A 15,001-nucleotide genomic window follows, 5' to 3' on the forward strand; every position below is an offset into this window, starting at 1 on the left:
AATAATATGGCCCTGCGCAACTCTGCTGATACGCCTGAACAGAGAATCAAAAAATTGGGGCTGGTCTTGATTAGGAGCGTACACTGACACCAGAGTGAAAATCTCAGTACGGAAGGTACCGATCACTATAAGAAATCGACCCTCTGGGTCTGTCACAGTTTTAATGTGGACAAAAGGGATATTACGCCTAATTAAAATGGCTACCCCACGCTTTTTACAATTCGCTGAAGCAAAGAAGGTCTGGGCAAACCACTTACCTCGAAGCTGGGAATGCGGGCCTGTAAGATGAGTCTCTTGTACAAATGCAACATCGGCTTGATCCCTCCTGCAAGCCCCCAAGAAAACGGTACGTTTCTTAGGAGAGTTAAGACCGTTTACATTAATGGATAACAATTTAAGAGACATGGAAAAATATATAGAGAAGTACTACAGACATAACACACAAATATAATAATTCAATAATTTGGCCCAAGTAGAGCCACCCTTGGGAACAGAAAGGAAAGAAATGGGGAAGAAAAGCATAATAGAGCCACAGAGAAAGAAAAGCACACGAAAAAAAGAAAGAAACAGAGAACCCATTTGGATAACAACCCTGGTAAGTTGGGTCCCAAACAAGGACCGCAATAATATCAATCAGCATTACATTATTCAAATATATTAAAGGGAGCATGGGGGGTAGGGAATGACCGTCCAATAGAATCAGGACTGCCTGGACCCTTAAATACAAAATCGGCTATAACCAAATCAAACAAAAATCCCTGTAGTACAGGGATCATAAACCTGTGTCAATATATAGAAACAAAACAAACAAAAAGGGGGGGGGGAGGGAGGGAGGAGAATGGGAAAGACAAGGGACAGAGAGAAATACTATCTAAACATCGTAATATTCATGAAAATAATAACTACATATGTCGCAAAGAACCAAGAGGAGAGGACTGTTCCTCCTAACAAACTTCAAAAAGAACATTGTAGGGAGCTTTAAACCCTATTATAAAGAGAATAAACTTCAGGGAGTGACCGAACAGTTCAAGTGGGGTCACCATCCTTAACAGGGTGACGGGACACCCTGGTCCAGTCCGGTGAAGGAGGTTGGGAATGTTGAGGTTTGGGAGAGGCTGCAGCAGTTAAGCTTGGCTAATAAATCTTGACCTTGAGTGAGGGTCTTGACACTATGCACAGTGTTGCTTGCTGAAACATGAAGCATAAAGGGGAATCCCCAGCGATATCGGATTTGATGCTGCCGTTGAATCTTAGTGACTGTCTGAAGATCCCGCCGTTTCTGAATAGTAGAAGGGGCCAGGTCCTGGAAGATTTGTAACTGCATATCTTGGAATGGTATCACTGGAGAGTCCCAAGTAGCTAACAAAATCTGTTCCTTTGAACGAAAATAGTGCTGGCGAACTATAACGTCCCTAGGAGGTTGAGTAGGAGAAGGCTTCGATCGGAGTGCTCTATGGGCTCTATCACATAAACAAAGTGTTGAAAAAAGTCTTTTAGAAATGACGGTAAGGAGGAGCTAAGGACTGATTCTGCTATATTACGGATGCGTAAGTTGTTGCAATGAGAGTGATTCTCTTGGTCCTCTTGTCTTTCTTTGAGTGCCTTCACCTCGTCATGAAGTCTAGAGAGTTCTTTATCAAGACGATTTTGGGAACGGCATAAGTCATCCGATTTAGATTCCAGCGCGTCCGTTCTGTTGCCGAGAGATGTCAATTCTGATTTAAATTCTGTTATAGCTTTTGACAGTTCTTGCTTGAATGCGGATTGAACTCCCTCCAACAAACCAGTCATAACCGCTTGAATTTGGGGATCAATGCCAGCTTCAGATAAGCAAGGGGAGGGGGGGGGATTCTGGGAGTAATGACGAACTCTGAGAGCTTGGATTTAGATCCGAAGAAATTTGCAGAAGATGGTGGAGGTTTCTTACCTCTCTGCGACATAGTGAAATGATAAAAATAGAGAGAAAAAAAAACCACGGTATAAAAAGTGAGACACAGGGCTCTATAATCTATAGTATAATCCAGGCAAGCTGGGTGATAATATTAAGCAAACATCTTTAACTCCAGAGATGCACCATCTAGGAGATACTTATATGCTTGATGCAATTATCACAAAAGACCACAAGAGGGGGCCAGTGCTGAGTAAATGGCAAATATTCACCAGCACAAAAGTAAATGTCAGGGCAAGAGTAAGCAAAGTAGCGGAGAAAAGTTAATCCTGTTAGGCTAGTGAAAGAAAAACTGGGTATGTGCAGGTCGTTATACAGGAATTCCAGACACAGAGAAAAGGGCCAACAGGTCACGTGACAGTGGAGCAGGTAAAGCAGTGGTATATGGAGATGCAGTATAATCTCCCCTCAGGGACTCACCACCCTCCCCTTACTCCAGGGAGTCACATGCGGCTGATGTTCCTGTCAGCAAGCGGGGCTCACAGCTAACAGCCCGGCTGAGATGACCAGCAGCAGTGTGTGGGCAGATTTAAAGATGGCCGCCGGAGGCTTCAGGACGCTGGGGCTTCCGCCCAGAGTTGTCTCCCGGGAGTCCCCAGGAGTAGGAACACCAGCCCTGACACAGCAGCAGGGCAGCCGAAGCTAGAGGGCCGGAGAGAGGTCACGCGGAGTGTGGCAGGGAGGACTCCGTCGGGCGCCCACCATGGAGATGTCGCCGCCGGAAGTCCGCGGCCGCCAGTCCGAGCACTCCGGTCCCCGGTTCAAAGGGCAGCAGGCCAGCTGCAACCCGCAGAAGCGCCTATTGCGCTTCCCGATTCCGCAGCTCTCACCCGCTGGACCAGAGGCAAGCAAGAGGGGGTAAGTAGGTGTCTGGAGGTCTCTGCTGGCCGGGATGGGGCTATAGAGGCTGGTTTCACGCTAAGCTGGCCCGGAGCTCCGATGAGACACAGCTTCCTCCATTGGCGGTCAGGCCACGCCCCGTGACATTGTGTTTCTTATACAACTCAAGAGGGATGCCATCCACCCCTGGAGCTTTGTTGGTGGGAAAGGAGTTAATGGCTAACTCGATCTCTTCTATGGTTATGGGGGAATCTAAAAGGTCACGGCCTTCTGTACTAAGTCTTGGAAGATCTATATCTGCCAAGTAGTTACGAATATTCTGTACCTCATCTTTCAAACGAGAACTATACAATTGACTGTAATATTTTGCGAATTCTTTAGCAATATCTGTCACCTTGTTATATACCACTCCATTTTGGTCAATAATTTGGGCTACATTTATAGATGATCGCTCGCCTCTAGACAAATTGGCCAGATATGATCCAGGTCTATCCCCTGAGGCATATTGGATGTGAGATGAAAATAGCAGTTTAAAATTTGCCTTATCCTCCAGGCATTTTGTCCATGCCTTTTGCGCATTTACCCAATCCTGTCTATTAGATTCAGATTTATCAGAAAGGTATGTCAGCTCCAACTTTCTACACCTTGTCTCCAACTCAAGCTCCTGCTTTTTATAGAACGACTTAAGACTACCCACCCTCTGTATCAACGTACCGCTAATGCTGGGCATACACAGCCAGATAAAATGTCTGTCAGACCGACAGACATTTTATCTGGCCGGCTGCCAGCCGCAGATGTCGCCGGCATACACTGTGAGAGAAATCTCCGTGTATAGCCCAACATCCGCGCTCCGCCTCCGGGGGAGGAGACATTTCCCTGTTCCTTCCGTAGGAAGGAAAACAGGAAATGTCTGTCTGTCGGCCGCACTGGGCATACACTGCCCGATGCGGCCGACAGTTTACCGGGTAAATATCGCATCGGACGGGCATGCTGGACAATCCTGCATGCCCGACTGAGCAATATTTAACCCTCGGTCGCCCGCACACACGCTACAATTATCGGGGCGATCCGCCGATATCAGGCGGATCGCCCCGATAATTGTAGCGTGTATGGTCAGCATAAGGAATGCTTTAAAAGTATCCCATAAACTAGGTCAAAAAGACGATTCACTATTTAAATCAAAAAGTCTGACCATGTAGCTTCCAGTTCGAGACCAGCACCCATTTGTGTTAACCAAAACGGATTTAAGGCCTCTATGGCCTTCTAAGTCAATGTTCAGTGAAATAGGAGAGTGATCAGAGATGCCCCTAGTTTGATAATGGATCCTTTGTATACGGGGCATAATATTTGGTGATACTAGGGCAAGATCAATTCTGGAAAATGATCTATGAGTAGATGAGAAGAGTATTGCCTTTCATGCAGGTGTCTAAGTCTCCATGCGTCCAGCAGTCCCAACTCACGCACCATGTTCGCAAACCCAGTCGCTCGGTCTCCACCGTCCTGGCGTGTGCCAATAAATCTGTCTAGTGACAAATTCATTACATTGCTAAAATCACCGGCACATACTACTGGTAATCCTGGGAACATAGCTATAAATTCAGCTGCCTTTTTAAGAATTTTGTGTGAATACGGGGGAGGGATATATATCGCCAGAAGCAACAATGACATAGAGTGTATTCTGCATTTTAAAAAAACATATCTGCCCCCCACATCGGATTGTATCTGATCTAATACAAAGGGAATTGACTTACGTACCAGTATCGAGACCCCCCTAGACATTGACGTATGTGTTGAGTGGTACGCCCAACCCATCCAAGGTTTCTTTAATGACATTAGTCGTCCTCCAACTAAGTGTGTCTCCATTAGGCAAATAATATCCGCTGTATATTGTTTAATTTGTCTAATGACCAGAGAGCGCTTGATCTTGTCATTTAACCCTCTAACATTCCAAAATAAAAAATTAACATTTAGTGATGCCATCTTGAAATATTATAATATTTATAAATGGAGAGACCGTTCGTCCAATCCTCAGATAGTACAAATTTTGCGAACTATGAAGGATGCAGAAACAAAATAGCACAAGAAATTCCCAACATTTTCCCCCCTTCAACCAGCCCCCACCCTGTATACCAGCCTGAACTACGGCATACCTCATCCCTAAACTGAACAAAACCCTCCCCCCCTCTTATTCCTTACACCTTGTAATATTCAACTATGACTGTGTAATTATAACACTGTTCCTCTACCTACACAATGTATCTAGAGCAAAAAATATGATGGCCCTAAGGCATAACACAAATGAGGTCCCCAGGTCTATAAATGTGCACCCTGGACTTCAAAAAAATTAAAATTCTCCATTGGAAAATATTCTCTGTACCTTAACATACAAAAAAAAAAATAACAAAAATTTTAATTTGCATAGTACATGTTTTAACAATACAAATGACATTTATCACATTCAAAATATTCGTATACATATGGATTTTAGATAGTTGTAACGATTCAAAAAGCATACCAACAGAAAGGAAGTATGCAAGATTCAATCTTGGGCTAACGGGAGTCGCGCCGGCCTAACCACAAGGCCGCGTCTCGTGGGGATGCAAAGAATTTCGTTTCTCCATCAGCAACCACCCTCAATTTAGACGGATAAATCATGGCATAAGGTATGTTGGGATCTCTCAGGCGCCTTTTTATAGTTGAGAAATGTGCGCTCTCTTTCTGAATCTCTATGGCAAAATCTGGAAACACGGACATCCAAGTCCCATTCCACGTCAGAGGGCCATTCGTACGGGCCAAGCGAAGGATAACATCCCGATCTCTGTAGTGAAGAAGCTTCGCAATGAGCGTGCGAGGCGGGGCCCCCGGTGGCAGAGGCCGAAAGGGGAAACGATGGGCCCTCTCCACTGAAAAGTACGGTGAAAAAGGAGTCTTTACCGAAAGTGTCGGTCAGCCATTTTTCAATAAATTGTTCTGGACTATTGCCCTCTTCCTTTTCTGGCAGACCTACGAACCTCACGTTATTTCTTCTCAGCCGCCCTTCCATGTCTGACAGTTTTTTCTGGACCGCTAGCATCTGCGTGTCCAAGGATCCAACCCTGACACCTAAAGGTGTTATTTGATCTTCTAATGTGGACGTGCGGGTTTCGAGCTCGCCCACACGTTCTCTGACACATTGCAAATCATGATGTATCAACGATAGGTCCGATTGGACTTTACCAATTTTATCAGAGAGTCTAGTTTCACATGCCGTAACTGCATCAATAACCCTCTACATCGGGAGTATCTGAAGTTGAGGCCGCCGACTCAGCGGGCGAAACAGGAGGAGATTCACTCCCATGATCAGCAGCTTTAGATTGAGCGCCAGAGCCTCTAGAATATTGTACTAATTTTGCAGCCGCAGCTGAGTGATGTTGATGTTTCACCATGTTTGTATGCAGATAATACAGTCCGCACAATTATGCGCTTATGCACAAATAGAGCAACGAATATTTGAGGTGAGCTATAGAAACACATATAGGGCTGTTTGTAAGAGAAAAAAATTCTCTTGCAGCAGCAGGTGCTGAGGTATGTTAATCTGATTAGACTTGATATCCCTCTTTGCAGGTCAATATAGGATACCCAGGTTTCATAGATATCAGCAGGACTCAGGGGAGATGAAAATACAGTATTGAGCTCCTCCAGGATATTCAATAGACACCCCTGCCACCACAGATCGTTTCAGGGTAGACCCCTCTGCTAAGGAAAGATGGCGTCGGCCCGTCACATGACCGGGCTGGCAGTCTGCACTATGGTGGTGTCTGTGCACCTCTCCTCAGCCCCGCTTCAAGCAAAGTCCACGGATGGTCTTACCTCTTCAGTGCCTCAGTGTGTATAGAGCGCAGCTCAGTGCGCTGTGTCCAGTGAAATCCACCGGCATGTCACGCGGCCAGTCTCGGCAGCAGGCCCCAGAGGAGAAGAAGGCTCCAGCAGCACCGGTCGCGCGGCTCAGCGACTCAGCCGTCAGCCCGGAAGGGTCACCGCACCTTCCAACACAAGCCGGTTAGGAATTGGGTCCCGGGGTAGAGCAGGATATGTAAGGCGTATAGATGAGACCTGGAGAGCACTTCACCCTACGTGCTACTCCATGCGCTCCTAGGCCACGCCCCAGGAAGCAACCTCCTTGACATAGGAAATAATCTCCAGTTGTTCCTTGGACATTTCTGGCAGAGATTCCGCCAGTGTGCTCATTCATTCTTCAATGGCTTTGGAAACCCAAGCCGTAGACATAGCTGAGCGGGTGGCCGCTGCTGAGAGCGAGAAGACATCAATTGTAATTATATGACCCAGAGTGGGTGCTACCATTATGTAGCAATAATTATTTTGGGGTGAGCGTTTGGGAGTGGGGCCCCTGGTGGGGGTTCTGACTGGGCCTTTCTCATGGCATCACCACTTAATTCACATAGAATACCTTTATCACTTCTCTAATTGTTTGTATATTATTTGTGTCATTTTAATTCTTTCTCATTTCATTAACACTTATTGATTTATACTTACACATCTTTTCTTTATACTTCACTATCACCTTTTTCCCTTTTTCGTGTGATGCCCTGGGGATGGCCCTTGGTTGGAATTTTTTTGGGGTGCCTTGCTTCTCGGACGTGAACTCCTTAATGCTAGGGATGCCAGTATAGAGGAGCCTTGACGATTGGCCTGGCGCTTATTCATATATTTGCAAATGTATGTAACTAATACCTCTGAATCGCTATTATCATGTAGGATTTAAGTATTGTTTTTGCTGCAGTGTGCTGGGGGCAAATCTCTTTTTTTTCTGTCATACAGGAAGCTTGTCAGCAGCAGACAGCAAGGGAGTGTTCCTGTTACAAAGCCCTCCTCCTTCCTCTCTGCAAAGACTGACACCTGAGCCCACCAATGAGAGAGAGAGGGAAGTAGGGTGGTGCAGCAAGGGGAATTGTGGGACAATGTGTGAGTACAGTGTGACTCTGAAGGTTGGGGTGTTGTCCCCTCTCACCTCTGTGTCTTCAGATATATAGCAGCTCTGTGTGCCCTGTTAAAGCTGTCATTGCTAGGGAGGAGATATACAGCAGCTGGAAAGGACTTTGCTGAACTCTGAGTGGACTGTAATGATATAACCCAGCTTACTGTTTGCTGGATTTCTGTGTCTCCATGATTAAAGTTCATCATTCCTTCATTATAACCTGCTCCACTGTGTGATCCCTGAACCCCAGGATACCCAGGTCACCCGGTATCCTCACAATCCCCATCCTCTCCCGAAAGAGATTCTTGAGAGGAATCATGCGCCTCCTCACCCTCATCAGAGAACGTATCGGAGCCTGAGGCCTGGCCTGCATGCGAGACTGAATGCCTTCTTAACACTGGGGCCACTGGGGCTGCCAGTCATTCCGCAACCTGTGCCATGATCTGGGAAAAAGAAGCCCAAATGGACTCTTGTCCAGAGGCTGGTAAGTTTGACTGATGTGGTGACTCCTTAAAACAGTGACCACATAATCCATTTTGTATGAAATCCTGTGGGGATAACCCCCTTTGCAGGCCATACATGACACCAGCACATGGGCCTCCGCCACCTGTCTTTCAGATTCTTTAGACATAATGATTCTTTATGCAAAGTTCTGAGCACACATGTGACAATGTTTCACCCCAACTACCCCACACACCTGTAGTAGAGGGTTATAAGGAGAAACAGCAGTGATAGGTTAACAGACTGACCGTTATAAAGACATAAAAGGCAGTACCACACACAGCAGCTTTCAAAGTCACATGCAATGCATAATATATACCAACATATGAGTATATGCATCTTAAGCTCTTAGTTCACTACGAACAGCTTCAGGCCTAGTAGGATATAGAGCTCTGTATGACCAGTCACTGTGGGAGAGGCATACAGGGAGACTGACCCAACCTACTGAGTGCACAGCCACCAAGAAAACCTGAGAGTGATCTCTGGCCGATACATATAGAGGGAGGCTGGGAGGAACATAGAAACATAGAATTTGACGGCAGATAAGAACCACTTGGCCCATCTAGTCTGCCCCATTTTTAAACATATTATTACCTCAACCCTTATTAATCCTTACTTCTTCTGAAGGATATCCTTATGTCTATCCCATGCATGTTTAAATTCCTCTACTGTCTTAGCCTCTACCACCTCTGATGGGAGGCTATTCCACTTTTCCACTACCCTTTCTGTGAAGTAATTTATCCTCAAATTTCCCCTGAACCTACCACCCTCCAGACACGGGAACCTAGAAGGGCCGGCATGAGGGTTGGGGAGGGGCCGCCGGGGGAGAGCGAACCTCCCCTATGCTGTATGAATCCACCCGGCACACTGACATGGCCGCCGCCACTGACCCCCCCCCCCCCCGGCTGTCAGGAATTCGTCACGTCCCGGTTTTCTAGTGTGGGAGGCAGTTTACATGACTACTCACAACAGCACTCCCCCGGCCAGTCTCCATCGCCGAAGGATGGACCGCCACGTGGCTCTGGCGTCAGCAGCCGCCGAAACCACCTTACTTGCAGCCCCATGCATCCCGGTTGCAGCCCCATGCATCCCGGTTGCAGTCCAGGGCCTTGTGCCCCTGCCGAAATCACTGGCTTCACACCAGTCTCGCGGCGCTGGTAGGGGTAGATGGAGCAGCGACCCGAGCGTCTCCTGTCAGACGCTGGCTGCTTCAGGTTCCCCATCCACAGCACACGCCGCTTGCTCAAAGGAGAAAAATTAACTTGTCTTTGGGACTGCTCCTGCAGTCCCACTGTCAATAAGGTGCCTTCTCGCACCAAACGGAACAACTGACTGCCTGTAGCCGGTCGCTGGGTATATGTGGGAAGCACCCAGTGCATCCTGGGAGCTTGTTTTAACTGTTTGGTGCCTGGATCACTCCAACTACATACCCCAACGTATTTGCTGTGGACCCCGAAGAAGAACACACACACATTGGCCCCCACAGTAACAAATATATAACACATTGGCCCCCCACAAAAAAAAACTATGCCACATTGCTCTCCACAGAAAGAGAATAAAAACAACTATGCCACATTGCTCCCCATAGAAAAAAAAACAACTATGCCACATTGCTTCCCACAGAGAAAAAAATATAACCATGGTTGGGCCCAACAGAAACAAACAAAAAACACATTGCTCACAATAAAGAAAAAAATCATTGGCTGGTCCCTACAGAAAAACATCATCCATATTGATTCCCAACAAAAACCTTATACTCACACAATGCAGAGCTGTCAGCGTTCGGGCGGGCGTGCAGGTATCCGGGCGGGAGGTAGAGAGGGCTGGCTGGTGGAGCAGGCTGGATGGCCGACAACGCGGTGTGTGTGACCTGTGATGTCAGTCGGACATGACTTCCACCTGAAACCGGCTTGGGCTACCTCTCTTACTGGTAAGGTTGCAGTTGGCTAGCGGACTGGCAACCCCAGGGCCCGCTCCCCCTGCTAGTATCCTAGCAGGCACCCGGCTGTCCCCAGTTGTAACATCTCGGGGTACCTTACAGCTTTCTGCCTTAGGACGCGATGGATGCAGTTCTTCTAGCATTTAGCGATGGTGTCTGCATCTTTTCAGCAGAGGCTGGACAGGGTCTGCGCTTCAAGCGCAAACCCTCCAGTCAAGATACTTCTGCGCCCCTGTCCGGTTGGGATTCTAACTCTGGTTCCTCAGCTCACTATGGACCATATTCAATTTGGAGCAAAAAGTCCGGCAACAAACTTTTCACCGTCATCGGCAGTTTTGCAGTCGAAAACCTATAGCGCGCGTCCCCACGTTTCCCCATATTCAATTCCAAATTGTCGAAAACGGGACCCGGCGAAACCTAATTGGCGAAAAGTCCAGCCATTTTTGGGGAAATCATCCTGACACCCCCCTAAAGATGCTCTGACATGGGGGTCCATTATGGGTACCCCCGATTAGCCCTGCTAAAGGTATTTGGGTTCTTTAAATGGTCTCAATAGAAGCAATTTAGCGTCTTTGGGAGAGTGTTGAAGAATAGCATTTAGCAACTTTTTTTTGCCAAAATAAGTATTCTCATCAAACTTGGGGTACATGAAAATGGGTGCAAGCATAGTTCAAAATCACTAAAATCAAGCTTTAAAGTGCACCAAAAAACGCACCTTCAGCAAGCACCTGCAATAAAAAAAACCCTCCCCTATACTTGCAGACTTCCCAAAAGGCAATTTCTCTTGAAATTTTTTGCCCACTTTTTCAAAGTGCTTTTTTGGGGTGTCCTTTGTGGGGTTTTTTTTTACGCACTTAGCGCAAAGGGTGGTGTACAAATGGTACAGAGTGGTTTCCACACCTCTGCACACCAAAACCCCAATTCTGCTCTTTTTTCCTCTGGGTATTCATAGGCGAAACTTTTTCGACTATTACATACATTGCATTTTCGCACCGGCGAAAAGACGCGAAAATTGTATACGCGGATGAATGAAATAATCAAAAATTACGTTATCGGCGAAAAAGTTTTGCCGCAAATGGCTTTTCACTCCAAATTGAATACGGGCCTATGTCTAATATTTAAGATGCTGAGACTTTCGTCCAAACAGGAGGATTCCCTACCGATGATAGATATAACTGCAGAGTAGGCCCCTAAGGCTAGCATCCAGGCGTCAGTGGACTTATATATGGAATATATTTCACATATGACATACAGTCACTTTATTAAGTTTGATGAGACCATGCGTATGCAATGATGAGCTGTAATATAAAGTATTTTGGTCACCAGTGGCAAATGTAAAGTTTCACTAATTAATAATAATGATATATAAAAAAACTGAAATTTTTTCCTAATGCTTATGCAATGGTCAGTTAATGAATTGTGATTTAATGGTAATTGTTTTTCAATAGAAGATGTGAGATTTCACCACTTGACAATAGTGGCATGTTACAGTACAAGTGTACTGTTGATTACATTTTTTTCATTTTGCTTTAACCAATTGTGACTATCTGATGACCCATGATAACCTTTTAGACACTGGTATGATTCATTAGAATCTTATCCTTATGGTGTGCATTGGATATATCTTTGTACCGACAATAATATCTGATATGTGAATACATTTTGGTTTGAGATATACACATTTCTTGTGCCACCAGTGAGAGACACAACAATTAATGTGATTTTTACAATTCTGATTCATGATCTAATTCCTGTGTTTGCTAGCATCTTATCATCTCTATACATATGAGATGGCCATTTCTTAATAATTTCGCCCACACTATTCCTGTCATAGGAGTTCATTTTTTATCTCCTCAGACAGGGTTTGAGATTGATGATTTTAGATCATTGTATGTTTATTGTCGTATTAGTGTTTCACGACACTAATATTTTATTGAGTAGAGTAATAAAATTGATGTTTTAATTGATATACATCATTTTCAAACACTATTTCACTTGTCATCAGTTAAGAGTGCCCCAAAAACTAGTCCACTTGGCCTGCCTGTGCAGGGAATTTTTTTCTTGTTTAAAATAACAGACTATTGGGAGCACCACCAACAATTTCAATAGAGTATAAGGGGAGTATTCCCTATTATTGTTCGCTATAGTTGGTTAATTTCCATGTATATATTTATTGTTGGAATCATATCCATAATTACACGTAGTAATTCTCTTGTGCAGAATCCTTTCCAGTTCCCCTTACCCCCCTTTTTCTTCGAATTCTGATCCTTGCCCGGTCTCCGAATGTTCTTAGGGAACACATCAGTCTTTCAATAGATCTCCTTCAGTCCCACAGAAGACTCCTCAATGGGATGAATTCCTTCTGGACTTCGGCGCAGGATATGTACCAGCTGGGGGCCTTGCTGTGTTTTAGGGTTCAGCGGGTCTTCCTCCTGCCAGAAGAACTGGGGACAAACTGTTTGGGGACAAACAGGCCAGGAGTCGCCAGTCATCACTGAGTGTCAATACACTCTTGCATTCTGATCCTGGACTCGCTTGTCTCTATCTCATTGTGGCGGAGTATGTCCAGTTTCCCGCCTGGCCTATTCATATGGAGCAGCTTTGTTGAGCGGCTCTAGGGTCCTCTGCCCATGCTTTCCTCCAGTTCTGTTCATTTGACACCTTCACTACTGCGGACGCAGATTTTGGCCAAAGGGTTCTCAGAGCAGCTCCGACACATCCACTCCCGTAATGGGATAGCTTTGGGACGTCCCATGGTCTAAGCCTGTGTCCCCTATGGAACGTGAAGAAGAAAAGAGACTGATGCAACATTTTCTTTATACACACAGCAGTCTTCCACAGGTTTTGTAATGGAGTAAATTATATTTGTATCACTTATCTTCATTGACCTAGCATTCTTGCGCCATATGTCGTGACTTAGACACACTGCCATGGGTAGCTATGTGCTTTTTAAAAAAAATTGTGCATCTTAATTGCATCGTAGCCGCAGGGCCACTAAATTGGTACTTTTGGTGCACAGGATATTGGTATAAAGTTGCAGATTCAGCATAATGATACTCAGAGGTAGGCATAGCAAATTCTGATGAAACTGATACACAACACATTTCTCCAGTAAAGTGATTATCATCTTTCCATACAATAACTGATCTCTCACTCTCCCCCCTGACATGGGACACTCTGACACTTGATTGGATACTTTCCTTGCCGCATTTCCTACCTGACTGACACTCATGAGTGTGTTGTAAAGTGAGACCCGTGCATATAAACTGATCTGCTACTGGCACTCCGTTGACGTAGGTTCGATGGACCAGCACTTCATTTCTCTGCAACGTAGAATACATATGATACCATGTATTAGAATTGTGAATATTTGATTTCATAAAATGTTATTAGCCTTATAGCTCATATAGTTTTAAATAGTAAGGTGATAAGTATTACGTATAAACAGAGGGGAGAGAAATAAATTATATTTATTGAGCTAAAGTCGACTATTTATTCAGTTAAATACAAGGGGAGATAAGCAGAGCAGCCATGACTTCAAGAGAAACAGCAATTAAGGCTCATAGTAGCCACAGCTTCTCTCTTGCTGTATCCCGATCACTGTGGCACCTATGGAATCCAATCCAAGGATCTGGATCTGGATTTAGCCCCAAAAAGTCTGGGATTTCAAACCTGGGATTGTAGGCTTCAATCCTGGGATTTGGGGTTTGCTAAGAGTGGGTGCGGCATCATCTGCAGTGGTCCAGTCACGGAAGTCTGAATCTTTTCTTCCTTTCTGGCCTGGGCAGCTTGTCAAGTGTTGGCCACTCAGACCTGAGTTGTGACCTACGAACGGCTATGCAGCGGCATGACGTCCTAGTTCACGCAGCCACACGCCAGCCTGTCAGTCCAGTCCGTACAGAGTCCCTGATTCAGAGCCAGACGCTCTGACAGAACGCTCGCTTTGAATAAGGGCCGTCCCTCCTCCTTTTTGGAGCGGCCTCCTGGCCACTCGCATAGCTGTCAAGACCATCGCGACCATCGGGCTTGCGACGAGACCCTTGCAGTAGGGTCTTGCTGCCGCAAGCCCTGGAGTGCTTTTGGCTCTATGAGCCAAAAGCACTCCCACTGACATCACTAGTGGTGTCATGGGAACGCCTCCATCTGGGCAGCCACGCCCCTGGCACGCCCTCCAAAGGGGGCGTGCTGTCAGTCACCATCGACAGCACGCCCCCTTTAGTGCAAGACCCATAACGACGGCTTGGCCGTCGTTATTCGGGTCTCCCGCATGTGCACGACGGAGCATCCTCAATCATGTGCACTTGGGCAACATCGACCCGCTTGCGAACGCTTAGCTCTCGCGAGAGGGTCTGAATCAGGCCCAGAGGCCCTGATTCAGAGCCGGACGCCCTGACAGAGCGCTCGCTCTGAATCAGGGCTGGGCTATTTTTTTTTTAGAACTGCCTCCACAGCTATAGCGAGCGGCCAGGAAGATGGTCGCGATGGTCAAGACGGGCTTGCGACGGCTTGGCCGGACGGACAAAACCGGCAGGTGTGAGACTGGCCTATGTGTGTCAGACCCTACTGACTCTGTGCTTGTCTGTGACCGATAGGAGCCTCCTGTCTGCAGTGCTCACAGACCCCCAAATTCTTAAGCCAACTCTATTAGATCTGTGTTATTCAGGAACTCTCTGGCGGTAACGTCACTGACACACTGTTGATAGGTGTCATAGTTCACATTAACTGTTATTACATGCCAACATTTTATCAGCAGTCAGTTTTATTTTATAGATTTGATTATGATCAGACTGCTGGTGTA

At 46.0% G+C, this 15,001-nt stretch overlaps 1 protein-coding gene across 1 annotated transcript in view; it reads left to right on the top strand.

Moving 5' to 3' along the window:
* The window catches only part of PRKDC (protein kinase, DNA-activated, catalytic subunit), a 418,309-nt gene that overhangs the window by 22,733 nt on the left and 380,575 nt on the right, over positions 1-15,001 (top strand). The window lies entirely within an intron of this gene.

Source organism: Taudactylus pleione, unplaced genomic scaffold (genome assembly GCF_031769625.1).
Source record: "Taudactylus pleione unplaced genomic scaffold, aTauple2 ptg000093l, whole genome shotgun sequence".
Lineage (NCBI taxonomy): Eukaryota > Metazoa > Chordata > Amphibia > Anura > Myobatrachidae > Taudactylus > Taudactylus pleione.